The sequence below is a fragment of the Schistocerca nitens genome, chromosome 7 (genome assembly GCF_023898315.1).
Source record: "Schistocerca nitens isolate TAMUIC-IGC-003100 chromosome 7, iqSchNite1.1, whole genome shotgun sequence".
NCBI lineage: Eukaryota > Metazoa > Arthropoda > Insecta > Orthoptera > Acrididae > Schistocerca > Schistocerca nitens.
In genome coordinates, this window is record NC_064620.1 from 340,374,050 (window position 1) to 340,392,753 (window position 18,704).

Sequence of the window (18,704 nt, forward strand, 5' to 3'; positions counted from 1 at the left end):
ATTTTAAAAAAATTTGCTAGTGTCAGCCACGACTTCACAATGTTCCTTAAATTGCTGGCGATGCGTTTCGAAAATATTTCCCCTCGCAAAGCTCATTTTTCTTACGTTATAAATTTTTTGTGTTATAAATGAAATGTTCCTTTGCACAATGATGGAGTACCGACAAATAATTGCAATAAATAAAATAATTTTATAAAGGGAAAGGAAGTATTCGACAGTATGCCAAAGAAGTTTGATCCTATAGTGACAATAGCTTCAGGCCAAGTGCTGTGTATACTTTGTCGGATTGTCTGTAAAGTGAACGGAAACACGTGGAGAAATTAAGTGGTATAATTTAAAGGGCTATTAGCATTCAGGCGCGTATGAGAAAAATGCCGTATCCACGTCAGTGAGCCGCTCCCTTGTGGAGTTTCAAATACTCCCCTTCTCCGCTAGCGCTGCTCTGCATAATGGTTGAGTAAACTGGTTAAGAAGCCAGGGCAAGGAAGGGGCATTTGATTTACACCGAGTCAACGTCCTGTAGAATTCAGTGACGTTTAACGCAACCTCCACCAAGATAGCTTTTAGAAAACGGTTAACGGCACATACTACATTTTGTATTGTCGTGGCTTAAGACGCAAGCAACAATATTTTATTGCGATAGCAGGGACAAATTCTTTGGATGTCCCATATGTTTCCGAGTTAGGCGTAAAAAATTTTAACCATGTGGCCTAAATATGCACATTTGTTATGCAGGGGACTGGTTTGTACAACTTAACCATGCTTTTTGGTAATAGGTCTGCCCCAGCCACGGAACTACCGTATTGTTCCATACAAAAATGAGTTACGCTTTAACACCATATTTTCTAATTATTTTCAGGTGTGTAAGGCGAAGAGTACTTGACAAATACACGCCCAGCAAGCTGTTTGAAAACCTTTCAAGGAATGCGTACCCGTTTACCAGTTCCCGATTAAAATGGTCAAACAAAATATTAAATAAATCATTGTTGAACGTTCACAGGTATTTTTCCGACGAAGATGGAGACGTATATCAAGTGATTCTCATTTAGTATAATACTGCATTTACAACACACATTACAGTGGAGCTTTCAAGTTTTGAATTTCTGTCGACAGGCTCTCAAACATCTTGAGGCATTTCACAAGTCAGTCATAATTTGGAGATTTTGTGAGGAAAAACTGCTCTATAAATAAATTTCTTATTACATCGTTTACAAGTGAACTTCATATCGGAATGTTTTCCTTTTATAAGAAAGGATCCCATCGCCACCAAGAGCTAACCACAGGACAAACAAAAGTGTGTTACAGTGTCGCCTTACCTGGAAAAAGTTTCCGACCTCCTTCAGCGTTCACTCAAAGCCCTTACTCCTTATTTGCGCTATAAGTTAGCAACATCTCTGCGATTCCGCTATTTAGAAAGTCAGATATGGGCACGTTATCATTGGGTTCTGCGTGTAATCAACGCAACGACCATGTTTCATTCATTGATGGGAGTCTAAACGAATGCTGAGTTCTGAAATCTTGGTCTCGGTGGTATACATGGTATACATTAGGAATGTTAAAACGTATATTCTTACACAAGTAGAATATTTTCACAGGGTAATTAAATTCGCTTGTTTAAAAAGTGGTGAGCACAACTTAATCCTTTAACAGTATTCACGCAATTTAGTTTTTTATTTAGTTTTTCTCATGCGTACGAGGAAAACCTACTGTTGAAATTACACCCAGCACTTACTCCCAATGTTAGCCAACATTCAATTAGAGCAAATTTGCTGTCGTCAAAACAAAATAGTTGTTGTCCGATCTTGTGATGTCGTCATTTACAGTTTTTCCCTGTTACAAATATTATGTTAACTAACTGTTCTGTCGCTTCTTGGTGAGAGAATTTCGTAATTACACATGAAAAGCGCAAAATAGTCGATGTTCTACAGCATTAAATTGTTTCATTAACCGTTTTTCAGATTAAGAGGACTCCATCATCCTTTAACTGACGTCCGGCGTAAAGAGTGTATAATACCGGTGTGCACATTGTGATAAAGATGTTACTCATCCAGAGTGAGACACAACACAAATTAAATGTCATCTTTGACAATGCATTGGTAACATACTCGAAAATGTTAAACAGTGAATAAATATGAAAAACAAACCACAACATTGAAAAAAATCTGTGTGTGTGTGTGTGTGTGTGTGTGTGTGTGTGTGTGTGTATGTATGTGTGTGTCTTTGATTGTGAGCGCTCGCTGGCGCGCGCGCCTGTGTGAGCGTGTATGTAAGGTGGAAGGGAGGTCAACATTACCAAAAATTTACGCTCAACATATGGTAAAACAACCCAGTAGCCTATGTAACAGTTTAAATTAAATCAGCAATCAAAACAAATGTTTATTTACTGTTTAATAGTTTCAATTAATATTATCATCAAAGATGACAGTTACTCAGTGTTTGTTCCTAACTGTCAAAGCATAACATCTTTTTCATTATTTTCACCATTACTTCCTCCTCTATGGCGACGGCAGTCAAATCACAATCTATGACAGTCACGAATCTCTCGCAGTTTTTATGCGACCGGTGCTGCAGCGCTGCCAAGTGGCTAACATGTACAAACACACTGCGAAACGATTGTGTATTTTTATACATGAAGCGTGGAAGCGCGTTCAAAACGCAAATGAGGTCGTATTTCGGAGTTAATTCTTCCGCTATAAATTATAGCAGCACTAAAAAAAATCTCCAAAATTGTAAAAAAAACGTGTCTAGTATTGAATGTATTAAAATGAGTACGAAATCCCCAAAGAAACTTGTGAAACGAAGTACAATTGGCGTGAAGCATCAGAATTCAGATAGTACGTGCCAAGCATGGGTATGCACTCGTAAACAGTTTGTTTTTAACTGAAACACATCAGGTCACAGTTCAACGATTTTCGATTATAGGATTACTACTCTACTACTATGAACCGAATGTATTGTATTGCACTGAGATTTCATTAGTATGTTTTGACATTAACAGGAGAAGGGATATTAACTTTAATTGCGTTCTCCTTTCCGTATTAGAAAAGTCACAGCCACGTATAGTGACTGGCATATATGGAATTAACACAGTTAATATTAGCAAGTTCCCTGTTTATGTCATACCATTATTTTGTTACCGTCGCTTAGTCTGATGATAGTTTGAAAGACGAAAGACCATTAATGAATTTCACAAATACTAGAGAACATCCACAATGTTGTGCTTTTCGTTTGTAGCTATGAATTCTGTCTTCAATTCTTGTATTGCTAGATAGAGGAAATTAATTTGTACATTGCTACAAAAACAGTAGCTGATTTACGTTGCGTTATTTGTCTTTCATGAATTCACGGCTGTGGATAAAGGTCAGAATTTAAAGGCCCGTCGACACCGAGATCGTTAGAGATGGAACTAGATCTTATTTCACGAAGATGGTAGAGTTAATCGACCTTGGCCTTGTTGTACGTACGTTTTGTACTTCCGACTGAAGTGATTAATGGAAACCAATTAAGCTTGGAAAACTAATCATTAATCAGTGGCATTCCCGTGCTACGATGTAAAAGGAAACAGCACGTAATGAGAAATACGCTCGTAGTAACGCGATCTTCTGAATGAGATACCGAGTGTATTATGTAATGCGTATACGCACGAAGTTGGACCACGGGAGATTTACTGAAAATTATTCAGTGCAGTTTCAGCTAAGGCGCAACAGTGCCACTTTCTAAAATGATCTTGTGGGCTAACGGGTGCATAGTGTTTATACCAAAATAACGAAACGCATGTTTTTGTGCTGTTGGAAGCGTAATTACTTTTGCACATTAAGTCATATACAAACATGTCAGCTGAATTATGTCAAATTTGTCTTCACAGTGCGCAGTAGCGCTCGATTGTTTCCTACCGTGCAGGCTACTACTGAACGACTTCCAGTTCAACGCAAGAGAAATGGAATTTCCCTCATTACTAATAAACTACTTCTCGAAGTGTGTTTACTGTGCAACTGCATGTCGACCTCGAATTGTGTCATTTTCTGTCTCTTACTTTTCCAGTTCTCTTGTTGCTTTTTCTGTTTACTTATTTTTTCTCCTTACTTGCTTGATATGGTACAGCACGTACAGAGAAACTAGGGAAACTAGATAAATGCGACAGTAGTACAATGTGTGTGTGTGTGTGTGTGTGTGTGTGTGTGTGTGTGTGTGTGTTTGTGTGTGTGTGCATCTCAGACCACAGCAAAGACAAATGAAGTGTAACGACGCAAATCAGTATACGACTTAATTATGCTCTGGAGCTCCATGACCCAAACATCACAAAAAGTGATTATAGTAGAAGTACGTTTCAGTATTATTATTTGAAACTGAAGTTTTAGTAGTAATAGTTGTCAAGGTGAAGTAAGTAGTAACAGGGCCTACAAATGTATGCAACTATTATGATACTGTTACTGTAGCAGTAATATTTGCAGTTGCAGTCATACTGGTTTAGTGAAACTAATGACAATAGGAGTTAAAGATAATATAAGAGTTAGTTGAACACATGGCGACAAAAAAAAGAAGGAACGTGTCATTACGTCACAAACTTGAAGTCTATATCCGCCATCTCAAGTAGGAAAAAATAGGTTAACCGCATTCATACCTCCATGGTAAACCGCGGTGATACTTCCGCGTGACATCACTCCGACCCGCTCGTGGCCAGTTTCGACAGTGTTGGCTGCTTTGATTTTGTGGAAACGTAGTTGTTTCACCAAAAATGGCCAGTTTGCGTTCTTTACTGGTGTTCTTATCGACCCGATCGTAATTTGGAGTTTAAAGGAATCACATTTCATGCGTAAATGGAGCAATTTATGCAATATTTTCTTTTTTATACGTGATTTATTGTTGCGTTGTTTACTTTTATTGTCATGGTTTCATTTCTGTTACTTGACTTTAGATTTGCCTTACTTTACTCTGTGACCGTTCTTTCTCTTCTTTCCTGTGTTTTTCATTGCCTTCGAAGTTGCAGACTCTCCAACATTCGAGCCACACTGTATCAACGCACTCGTTCCAGCAGAACACATCGCTACGTAACCGCGCTGATTGTTGGGGCAGCATCTTATGCCCCAAATCCCTCTCGCCGATAATTATTATTCATTGTTCATATTTCCTCCCCCTTAAAAAAAAATTCTTGGTTGAACGGCGGGAAACAGCGGTCATTTGTGCGTGAGTTTTGTGTGTATGATAGTATGAATGTGTGCCTTCCTTTATGACGAAAGGCTTTGGCTGAAAATTTCTGTGAACACCTATTTCGTCGTGTCTGCCTTGTGCTCGATGTGTGAGTAGCAATCAATCCGTTTCACAGTATAGCTATTCCCTCATGAAGTTTGTTGTAAATAATCTACTGCACTTCAACGGGAAAGTGATGTATGTAATTACAATGCTAAAAGAAAAAAACTGACATTCATAACACCATATTATGGTTGTCTTTAACACAAACAGCGGTTCACAATGCTGCAACCAAAAGTTTTGATCATTTTCCATTAATATAAAATGCCTGACACACAGCCAAGTAAAATTTGAAACTAGACTGAAACTTTTCTCTTTGATAACGCCTTCTACTCCGTGAAAGATTATTTATTACTGTAATGTGAAAATGGTGATGGCTAGGAGTTACCGACTAACATGTGTCTGTCGTTAAATAAAAAATGTAAAAACTAATAATGATCAGCGTGGAGGTATACAAAAAAATTAATGTCAGTATATGATGACTCGTTCCATATCATTACGATTTATCGTGCAAATGATACATGGAACATGGAATTAAGTAACTAACAACTGGGGTATTACATAGTATAGACTTATATACTTTGAAAACATCGAAATGAAATTCAAAAGTAAAATCAAACCGATGATCAAAGTAGACGTACATTCCAGTTGTGCTACGTTTGGTTATTTCTGAGAAACAGTCGAGAAATATTCCGGGAAAATAACCAAATAGACTACTATTGGTAAGGTAGGCCTCCAACTTACACAGGTTAGGCTGTCATTACTAAAAAGTTACTCACATACATATTAAAGCAAAATATCCAAATTAAGGGGTCTTAAGCGTTTTAGATCATTCCCTTACTCACATTTAAAGCATTCCACACTGCTGGAAGGTGTTTAAAAAATTATATCGTCGTTTTTACTCTGCAAGTTGCTATTATTGGCCACGCCCTGAATGATGCATCATAGGTAAGACGTCAGAGTGAAAAGATGGGTAAACTACAGTGAGACTACCGAACAGACAGAATAATAAAACAACAACTCTGTTCTGCATGGAGGTATATTTCTATGCAGTTTTGTTTCTTTGACATTTCAATAATCATTCACTTTGTTTACATGCACAAGATACGATAGCATGCCTCGCTTCTTTCCTCATTGCACACGTTTATAGGCTAGCAAAGATCACTTAGGTAAGTTTTTTGCAAAAGTGAACACTAAAAATGTATGTCGTTTGAAGAGGGCCTCCCGTCGGGTAGACCGCTCGCCTGGTGCAAGTCTTTCGATTTGACGCCACTTCGCGACTTGCGCGTCGACGGGGATGAAATGATGATGCTTAGGACAACACAACACCCAGTCCCTGAGCGGAGAAAATCTCCGATTCAGCCGGGAATCGAACCCGGGCCATTAGGATTGACAGTCTGTCGCGCTGACCACTCAGCTACCGGAGGCGGACCTAAAAATGTGCATACGAGTTGAAAGATGAAAATGAAACAAGCAATAAGCTGTACCGATACCAATAAGGAAGCAAGCATTGGTTTCGGAGTTCCAGTTTCATTTGCTATCGATACAAATATGTAAAAGTGAATTTAAATGTATTGCGAAAGCATGCTTTTCACATCACTTCATTCTGTTTCTGGTTACCCGAAATATAGCAGCAAAACAAAGTTACGTTAAAGAGGCTAAATGTGACGTATTACTAGGGCAAGTACGCAATCGAGAACAGAAAAACGAAATTGCATTCATGACACTATGTTATTCATGTAAGCTCTATACTTTTTAGTGTTTAAAACAGTTGTTGCACACACGACAGAAATAATGAACAAGAAGCAGTCGCAAGCAGTAGTCTGCTATGTTTTGGGCTACTTAAAATGGCAGCAAGCTCCGCCCACTCTGGCTTCAAAATAATGTAAAGCGTAAGTCTGTTGTGCCACCTCCCTTCTCTTACCTCTATGGTTAAAACACACTGAAATAACGCAAACCTATGGGTTATATTCATGTGACAATAAAGGAACACTCTAGGGAGAATGCAAAAGTATATAATAGGAAAACAGCAAGTAGATTAGCGATAGACAGCCATCTAAATGTTAGTCGTAGTAACAGAAACAAACAGAAATAAGGAAAAGTAATATGACAGGTCAGCATTCGAAATAGAAAAGAGATTGTTATAATGTTCCCCATAAACGTATGACTTCAACACTAGAAAAAAGAAACTGTCCTCATTACTGAGGAACTGCCTCTCGAAAAGTGTTAGTGTACAACTGTTTTTTGACTTGGAATTGTGTTGTTATCTGTTTTCTTACGTCCACAGTTCTGTAATATTTTAGAAATGTCAACGTTTGCCACCTGGGCTAATGTCAAACGTATTTGGTAACAATCGACATTTGACGAATGTCACACGTGGTGGATGTATAGTGAAAATTTAGTCTTGAGATGACATGAATTCATCATTAATTATTACATGAAGTGCTGCGTTCTTATCAAGCAGAGACTGTTGTAACTACAGAATGGTGTACCTAGGAGCACATGATGCTTTTTTATCGGTGTTGCAGTCTAGTGACTAATTTTGGAATCACGTGAAAGAAGGGGCACTTGAGACCGCCATAAGAAGTTTTCACCATTTTCTGCAGTTTCCGTTGATGTTAGACATAAGGCTGTGTTTTGTGTGTTTTGTGCACCAATTTTAAATATTTCGCATTCTACGCATGTAAGTGCTGTATAATATATTAAAGGTATTTGGAATATAGTGTTAATTCTTCAGGTACAGAATTTTATGGTGTGTTAAACGCTACTTATTTTTAGAACTATTTATATAACATGAGAACAGCTGATCTGTAATTCATAGATCGCACTCCTCTATTACCTTGAAGTAGAAGGAAGTCTTTTGCCATACAACATCTAATACTTGCAAATTAAATGAGTTTCTTTAATGTCGAAACAGCTTTTTTCTGTCTTGAAAACGGGAATTTGTATTGGTTTTCAATAGCTTCTATTTCAAAATGTGTTTTGCTTGTAACTGGTTTTGGATAATGTTTCTCTTTACTTTCATTTCACATGCTGATTGTTGGTGTGTAGAAGAGTAATAATGTAGCGGACAATTAAATGCATTACTAACAAGATTTTCTCGATTGCAACATTTCTAAATTTCAGTAGAATATAGGCCTAACGTTGTTTTACCTTGGAGCATGTTTCCAGATTTGGAAAACACTTTCATTTTCCAGAGCAATTTTTGTAGTTTCAGTAAAAGACGGCAGCACTGAAAAAGTGAACTCAATCATTTAAAAATGGAATATGAAAACGTATTAAATTTCCATTAGAGGGCTAGCTAGAGGCGAAAGTACGACAAGTGTACCAAGATACAACAGTCTCCTTTTTTAGTAACCCCCTCTCCTCCTCCTCCTCCTCCTCCCCTCCCCCCTTTAAGGAATCGAACTGCCATGGTTAAAACAATTTCAAACGTCTAATTGATATTCAAATGAGTTAATGTGTTAAATATTGAACGTTAAGCGTGTAAAACCTTTATGGTTTCGTACACAAAACCATATTTATGTTGCTTTTCTTAGTTTTATTCGTTAGTTTTAACGAATCTGGCAAACAAAATAAGTGATAACCGCGTTATTTACTCATGTAAGACCTTTTGGCAAATAAAGCATAGTGTCACACTGTTTCTTTTCGGCTTGATCACAGCAAAAGCTATAAAAGCAAGATCATTAAATCGCAATTTAACAATACTATTTAGTGCACCTCCCAGTAAAGAAGTTATAAATTAAAATGTCAAGCCTTACGCTCAAGTTTTACTATATGAAAAGTGAAAATGTGGTAATAAATAAACCTTTTTCCTTTCGTTTTTTTGTGGGAGTAAGGGAGGTGGATCAGCAAGAAAAAAGTTTCTAGAAGGTTTGAAATTATGTGTAAAGTTTATTGAAAGTCGCAAAGTTCTCTCATACCTTACTGAAGAACATAGTCTGGAAAATTTGCGCGCAGTGACTTAAAATTGCCTGAGGACACATACAGAGTTTCTAAATTTAATACTTCTTGCGTTAAACCTTCAAAGCAGGTTTACACCTATTAATGAGTAGACTGTGACGACATTTGAAATTTTTAAGCAGACGACGAAGCAGAGGACGAATATGTGAGCCGCAACACCTCAAACGAGAAATGCAACACCTGGAAACTGTCCTGAGGAGCAATGGTTACTCCACAAATTATATCAGAAGTGTAACAGAGCCCAACCCTCGGCGAAGCAAGGAACCGGAAAAAGAATTGTCGGGTACGGCCTTTCTGCCATACATTCCCAGAGTGACGGACAGAATCGGCCGTATATTGCGCAAACATGGCGTAAAGACGATTTTCAAACCGACAAGGAAGATCAAAGAGTGTCTTAGATCGGCGAAGGAGAAAAGAGACCCACTTGCAATGTCGGGAATATACCGCATACCATGCACATGCGGAAAAGTTTATGTCGGAATGACTGGACGATCCATTAACACCAGGATCAAAGAGCATAAGCGACATTGCAGGTTGGGGCAGGTGGAGAAATCGGCCGTGGCAGAGCACGCACTGAATGAGACCGACCATGTAATAAAATTCGCCGACGCGGAAGTTCTGGCTGTAGAGAAGCACTATCACACGCGCTTGTTCAGAGAAGCTGTAGAAATACAAAAACACGCCAACAGTTTGAACAAGAAAGAGGAAAGCCTTAAGGTCAACGGATCCTGGCTTCCCGTACTGCAGCGAACGACCGTCGCAGGTAGCAAGAGGAGAACCGCACCGGAAATGACCGCGGAGAAGCCCTCGGACGTTGGCGCGCCAGGTACATATAGCCTGCGCCCGCGAGCTCGGCTCCAGTTCACCACCGGCAATGGAGGGTGAAGCTTTGACAATGCCAGCCACTCGTGCTGGCGAAACGTCAGAAAAATCATTAGATGAACGTCGGCCGAAGAACCCGAGACAGAAGCCAATAGGCAGTTTGTCAACAAGTGGCCACGAAAGCCTCAACAATTTTGAAATTTTTAAATTTGGGCAACGAGTGTATGAAATACTGAAACTCAAGATAGATAAGCGTCCGGCAACTGGGACCGTTTTACTGTTTCAGGGACTAAGTAATATAGATGAATGGCGAAGACTCCTACTATCGTATTATGCTTATCGAATATGTAAAAATGTTTGATACGAAGACAGTGTCCTTCTAAAAGGAACGAGTATACGTTCACGAAGTTCATAGTAAGCTGTCACTTGAGAATGGCGTAATAGGTCTAAATCATGATAGTGAATAAATACATTTAACAACACACCATACGAAAAAGTCTACATTTCTTTGACTTGTATCCTCAAGTGATGACAAGTTACGTCAATACATAAAAACATACTGGTATTTAGCGGCCAATTTACTACAAACATGATTTTGTCTAGCCTGTAGAAAAAAGACATACAGAAATGTCTTGAGCTGTGGAAGGGCAGAACACAGACGTGTGTGGATTCAACGGTGCCGTATCAGTAGTCGTCCTCATTGAACAATCTGATAAATACAAAGTTGCAACATCTGTCTCGTCTCTTACGTCTTAGATGTGCTGCCGACTGTTAAAGATATTTCGAATCCGTCTTTGAAGATACCGATAAATCTGTATTTATTTTATCAATGCGGCACCCGATGAAATAAAGATTATGCATAAATTATTGTGTAAAGAAATATCGTTATTATTTATACTAAGTTCGAGTTTCAGATCACACCTTTAGCGAAATTCCGTTGACCTGAGAGGATAGAAATGTACAATACCTCTACAATACTTTACTCTCGCATCAGCATAGGAAATCAATCACCATTATTCGATACCACGTTAGGATATTTTGCTAATACAAAAGCCTAAGCAAAACAATCGTCATTAATTAAAGCGAAACCCGTCTGATGTAAAATTCTGTTTAGTTAAATTACAGTAACCTTAAGACGGAAAAACCAATAATAACTGACTTTAACAAATAATTTGATGATTAACAACGGATTATCTACGATACACCACAAACATTTTACAAAAACACACATAATGTCTGATGGGATATAGCGATCACTGGTTATACAATGCTACTTATAATCCGTCTTGATTGCAGAAATGTTTATTCACATGACCGGTTTCGGTTTCTCTAGAACCATCTTCAGATCTGAAATGACAATGATACTAATTTACTAATTTCACAAATGCAAACCTATTTCATCCCATCCGATCAACATCAAATATACGTTCTGGTACATTTGATGTTGATCGGATAGGATGAAATAGGTTTGCATTTGTGAAATTAGTAAATTAGTATCATTGTCATTTCAGATCTGAAGATGGTTCTAGAGGAACCGAAACCGGTCATCTGAATAAACATTTTTGCAATCAAGATGGATTATAAGTAACATAGCACTACAAATAAGTGATATCGGATTATGAATTAGCCGGCCAGGGTGGTCGAGCGGTTCTAGGCGCTACAGTCTGGAACCGCGCGACCGCTACGGTCGCAGGTTCGAATCCTGCCTCGGGCATGGATGTGAGTGATATCCTTAGGTTAGTTAGGTTTCTAAGTTCTAGGGGACTGATGACCTCAGAAGTTAAGTCCCATAGTGCTCAGAACCATTTTGATTGTGAATTACCTTACAATTATATTTATTCAAAATCGTCTATCGTATTTGAGGAGTATGATCAGATCCTTATGTCAGCAGTGCAACCAGTAATATGTTTTTGGCGTAATTTCACGTTGGCTTGCAGCTCTATACATTTCTTGTGGTAAACACTAAACATGACGAATTAATTGTACTATTGGTGCTAGTCAGGAGAAATATATATATATATATATATATATATATATATATATATATATATATATATATATATATATGTGTGTGTGTGTGTGTGTGTGTGTGTGTGTGTGTGTGTGTGTGTGTGTGTCAATTTTTATTTATATGTTTGTAACTTTGTGTGTCTTGTTTGCGTAGCTCCTTTAATGAGTCAGTCTGACATTGCTTGGTGTGGTGTAGCCGTATTAAATGTTAACCTTTTGCTATTGCCCTTTATACTCATAAGACTTCCTCTGTGGTTGTGGTTGGATTTGAGTAGTTTTAAACTTATGTCTGTGTTAGTTGATTTTACAGAGATGAAAAAAAAACCACTCTAATGGTGAGACAAAAGTGCTTAACCATGTGTGCGCATTAAGATTACGCTAGGCGCGATAACTTAATTAATACGCTTATTGATTTCTAGGTCACCAAACATCTGCGTTGACAAATTCTGCCATTTTTTTAGAACTTCTTTAATGCCAGTCAGTGATCACAAATTGTCGTCAGGCTGTCGATTTCGGTCTACAATGACCATCTTCAAATTTGATAATGTAGGATACACGAATCTAAAAATGTGATGAAACATACCTGATTAAAACAGAAGAAACCACACATTATCCTGAAGTGATTAAGCCAAAGTGTCATCCTCATAAGACGTAAGTGAAGTTAGGTTCTCATCCTCGAACACGTATAATAATACGGTACAGGTCAGACCACAGTGCCAGGGACACGAAGCTAATTCTTTTATATCTTATAACGACGTCATTTTGACTTAATCATATTAGATAATGTAAGGCGTCTTCTGTTTTAATCAGGTATGTTGCGTCGTATTTTTAGTCTCCTGTGTTCTGTATGTTTGAAATTAGTACCTTTCCATTGTCTTGTAACTTATTATTTTCCTGACAGATATGAAGAATGTCATTATAGGCCGAAAGCGATAATCGGGCAACAACTTGTTTCTGATCATTTTATACTTCCTGGGTCACCGTCTTCACTAGCGAAAATTTCACAGCTTGTAAAAATGTAGCCATAGTAGTCTCTTGTACGTTTTGTGTACGACGCATGTGAAAACTGTTACGACGTGACGTGGTTTGTATTGCACGTTACATTGTTTGTCTCCTCGTAAGTGAATGCATGAGTTGGCTCTCTGATTGCCTGAGGCAATACCTTTCCCAGTAGTAGACATATAGGAAGATACCTTTGTGTTCTAATCATCAAGCAGGTTCGTAACAGCATTTCGTATGTCTGTTCTGGACCTCATAAGGTGTACTTTCATCTCTGATTGTAGTGATAAGACTGACTTCTCCTCTGAGATGAGGAGTATGAAGACAGTGGACAATCCACAACGAAGAGTAACATTTTTCGGACATCGGCATGTACATCGTAGACGATATTCTGCATTAAGATAGAAAAGTGACAGGTGGCTGCGAAATGATAATGTTTCGAGACTGTTCTACAATTTTCTTGTAGATGGGGCCATTACGAACGAAATAATTTTAAACCTAATGGATCGTGTATAATTACTACTTCCAGCTTGAGAAACGGATAAGTAGCACACTAGAAAGTGTGCACCATCAGCTTCACAGAAAAACTTCCAGTTTTATTTCTGTGTTAACAATCAACCCAAAACACTGTGGTTTTAATACTTATTAACAAATAGTACACTTGTAATTTATTAATTATGGTTTCCGTCAGAGTTGCAAATAATATTTTTATTAGCGATTAGATTCGAACATTTTCGTTCATTTTGAAACCAGTATCTACAGTAGAAGGAACAATGTTATTAACAAAACTCGAAGTACCACCTTTTCAAACATTTTATGTGCGCAGATTATAGCGGTGCAATAAATCTTTTGTGACATACCTGCGTTTGTAATGTCTCACTTTACATAATGCCTTTCTTCTTTCATCAGATAAATATAACAAATGTTATTTGACTATATTACGATGTCTTGATACATTCAGAACTTGATAGGGTCTTTGGTTGTTTATATATAAAAATTTGGCAGGCGCCTTCTGTTGGTTACTATGCGTTCATATCGCTCTCTCTCGCTCTCTCTCTCTCTCTCTCTCTCTCTCTCTCTCTCTACGTCTGTCTCTCAGAGATCATAATGTACCAAGACAATCGTAATGCACTCAAATTAACATTTGTTATATTTACGTGATGTACAGTGATACATTACAAATGCAGGTATATCATAAAATATTTGTTACATTGCTATAATCTGTGCACACAAAGTGTTTTAAAATGTAGTATTTCATTTTTTGTTAATAACATTGTACCTTCTAGCTTAGGTAATGTTTTGAGAATGAAAGAGAACGCCCGCCAAACAGTCAGTAATAAAACTTGCTACTCTCTTGGAAACCTTAATTAATAAAATACAAATATATCGAGTTGCTGGTCCTGATGCCAACACAGTGTTGGAATTTCGTAAATAGTAAATTTTTTCACGTTGCTTAATCGTTTTGATTATAAGAAAGTTAATCAGACAGGAACAGAGTTATATTCATACAAGTAAGAAAAGCATCCGAACTGGCGTGAAATGATCCTAGTGAAAAAGAATGAGATTACCTTACAGACCTAACGACAACTCGTACAGTTTTCGCTGCGTTCCACCAAACATTCAGAACGGCGGACTTTGTCAGAACTCCTGCTGTTTATGTGCTGCGGTTAATTATTCATTTGTTCCGTGGAACGTATTGGAAGAGGCATTACAGCCGGAATGTTAGCTTCATTTCTGTTATTCTGCAGATTCCAACGTGCGGCAGTAGAGAATTCCTTAACGAGCCTCGTGAGGTCTTTAATTGTCTCTGCAATGCCCATAAATCTCAGTTTGTATACAGTAGATTTGGATTATATTTTACGAATCTCTTGTTAGTATTCATTAGGACGTAACTTTAAACGATGCCCCCCGGTGGTTCAATAGCAGAAAAAAAGCTACATTTTAATTACGTACTCACCCCAGAAAGTATCTGATACACCGACGGTAGGTAGGTTAATCAACGACTACATTCACTTACTGTAAGGTTGACACTATAAATATAAAAGCTTCGGAAAAAAGACTCAGCAGATTCTGAGTCATTATCACTGGTTTTGCGCCTAGAGTAGGCACGTTGGTCTTTGGATGCGAAATAGCGTTCTTAAAAAAAAAAGAAAAAAAGAAAGGAGAAGTATAGAACCATAGTCCTAACAGAACTGCAAAGAGTCCGTAGATTTCTGCCGTCTGCATCATATTATCAAATTGGACTTAGACAAGACATTTCGATCGAACTGCACGTGATTAAGCCATCTAAGATTATAAACCGTATGTCATGGTTTACAAGTATAACAGTGTCTGAAGTCGGGAATGACCATACCAGCACGAGACTGCAATACTTCATCAGAAGGCGCCATATAACCGGAACAATTGCTTTCTTCGCGTAACCTACGCATTTCACACTCTTATTTCATGGATTTGTTCGAGCAAATGGTATCAAAAAATCGGGTATCTCAAACATATTTCGTGCTCTTTGTATTTTTACTACGCACGTCCTGTAGGAAATTGTGAAGCGTTTGGAGTATTGTTTTCCCGCAGTGATTTTCGGTGCAGACTTCATTATCTGAGGCCACTCAGTCGCTGTAACCAAAAGGAGATTGTAGCCAAAAGTAGATTAAGTGAACGTGGGTAGTTTCGAGAAGCTACAACACGCTGCTGTCTGAAAATTTACCACAAATTAAGCAGTGGAATATTGCACACCGTACTGCGGTATATTAATGTCCTATTTTCCAAACTTCCCATAAATCTAATTAATACCTTGAATCAACAATAAAATTTTTGTTTGAGAACTGATGTTTTCCCACAAAGGCTGCGTTCACCTCAATTGAATCTGCGTCGAAACCTGCACAAAGCTTCTTTATATATTAATGTTTCTATTTTATAAGAACTGCAACCAGTCACTTTTTTGAATAATAATGCTTTATTCCATGAACCGGTTTTCGAACCTTTTCAGGTTCATCTTCAGATGGTTTTGGGAGGATTCGGGAAGTTACATCATTACTGGTAGTAGCACAATGCTGGGTGTTGGTTCTATGGCAGAAACATGGGTCACACTTTATTCTGCCATAGAACCAGCACCCAGCATTATGCTACTACCAGTAATGATGTAACTTCCCGGATCCTCCCGAAACCATTTGAAGATGAACCTGAAAAGGTTCGAAAACCGGTTCATGGAATAAAGCATTATTATTCAAAAAAGTGACTGGTTGCAGTTCTTATAACTTATTTACGTTCAATATACAGTCACGGTTGTAAAATATCCGTAATGGATAAGCATAAAATGTTTATATTGTCATACCTGCTTCAAAATTACATAAGTTTGTGAAAATGTTAGTTTTCCATTTTTTAATTTAAGAGATGTAACTATATTTCTGGGACTTTACATAAACCTCTAATTCGTTATACGAATTCTATCCTGTCTGGACGCTCTGTCCATCACTCGTGTCCGCTCTGTACTTTGTGCAATGCCTCAATTTCTGCTTTTGTCTTAGCGAATTCATGGCCTGGTTCCAGTGCATCAGTGCAGTACTTCAATTCCTGTTGCTATCGTAGAACGTTGTGGACTTCATCATATCTTTTGTAGAATCAGCTCCCCGTTTCAGTTATGTAATATACAGAACATCAATAACGGGTCACAATGCTCATAATAACCTAGAATGCGCGAAGCTGCCTGTTTTTCCTTGTGGATTGTATCTCAGTTGGTTATTATTGATCGAGAAGGTTAATTTTACATCAAGCTATAGGAACTCACGAAATATTCTCCAAGTACGAAACAGCAGGTTTGTTTTGCTCTTCCGAATTCCTGGAAGAAACAGTTCTTGAGAAACATTCATAAATTTACAAAATATCTTACGCATGCATCTCTTCCAACACATTCCTAGTTTTGATTCAATAACTGGATGCTCACAGATAAGTTTGTGTGGTTCACATCTTTGTACTTGCTCCTTCAATGGCTTGCATATCACTGTCGTAAGCATTCCGTGTGGATGATTATGATATGTGTGTGTAATGCAGTATCGTGTTTTTTCGAGGACCGTTCAGTAAGTAATGCAACATATTTTCCTCAAAGTGGGATGATTTTATTCATGATTTAAATACGCCATATTGTTCCCGAATTCCTTGGTTATAAAATCCTTTTCTTCAACGTACTCTCTGTTCATTTCTATGGTCTTACGCCGTCTTAATGTGAGAGACTGCATGCCTTCTTAGCACCACTCTACCTGTCTCCGTGACAGCCAAGTTCTTGCTGTAAAATCCGGGCTGTAGGGTGAATGACGAAGAACAGTTTGCCAAAGTTTTGTGATCTCTTCTCGGACGCGATGACTCGTATGTGGCCTTGCGTTAATGAGAAGGACAAGTGAATTCGCATTTTTGTGGCCACAAACACACTTAATCGCTCCTTCCGTTTCTGTAACGCCTCTCAATGGAGTTCGTAGTTGATCGTTTGGCCATGACGGAGGACATCCAACAGAATAATCCCTTCAGAGACTGTAGTCATAATTTTACCAGATGAAGGAGACATTGTGTGGTGCCACTCTATGGACAAGCCATTTAGTTTCATGCTCGAGGTGGTGAATCGATGTTACGTCGCCTATTACAATGTTTGACCTGAAACGTCACCATCAACCTCATAGCGAGCAAGCAGTTCGGCAAAGATGTTCCTTCTTTCCTCTTCATTTTAGTTTTCGTGGAATTTAATGAGTGTAATCCTTTCAATACGCTAACTAGTGAACAAGTGTGTTAATACTACCAACCGATAAGGCACGTTGATCACTGATTTGCTTGACTGTTATTCGTCGGTCATCTCGAATAAGAATGTTCGCACCATCTCGAAGACGAGTGTTCGCTCGTTGCAGATATACAGCTGTGTGAGGCCGGGCTGCGCGAGGGATATCTTGACAACAGATACCTCGCACAGTGACTTAACCTGCTTTAACTGAATGCCCGGTATCCTTAGAGATTCTGCAATCGCCAGTGAATGTGGTCTGGTTTTCCATCAAAGAAAATTCAATGACTGCTGTACTTGCAGACGCCATTTAGACGACCCGCCTACAGTGCTGCCATCTACCGAGAGTTACTGGAAGTTGTGAGATGGCACGTGGACGCTTAAGTATGTTGCGAACGAAGTTACAGTTTTGAACCAAAATTAGCAGAGATAAAAAAAATGTGTTGCCATACTTATTTAATGCTCCTCGTATTAATGATGGTGATTATGACGACGAAGGTCGCACACACGAAAACAGTGTTCAAATGTGTGCAAGCCAGTTCGAAGATGTGCATGCACATCTTCGCGTCGTGACAATACGTTGTCATTAAAGAGATTAACAACTGACGTTATGTGCCCACCATTCTGTAACTTATGTGTCTTCTCCTGTTTTGCTGCTTGTATATTCTATGGCTGAAGAGCAGCGCAGTGTGCTGCTGACAGCCTGCCTGTTGTACGGGCTTTAAAATAACAATAAAGTAAAAAAAAAAAAAAGACGTTATGTAATTTACCTATACTCAGAGCGTCTCTAAATTTTAATTGTGAAATAAATAATGAAATCAAACGCCGATTTCTTCCTGATATATAAAGAAATACCATTTTCTTGGCCTATCAGTAAAATGAGGATGTGTATTTGAACTTCCTT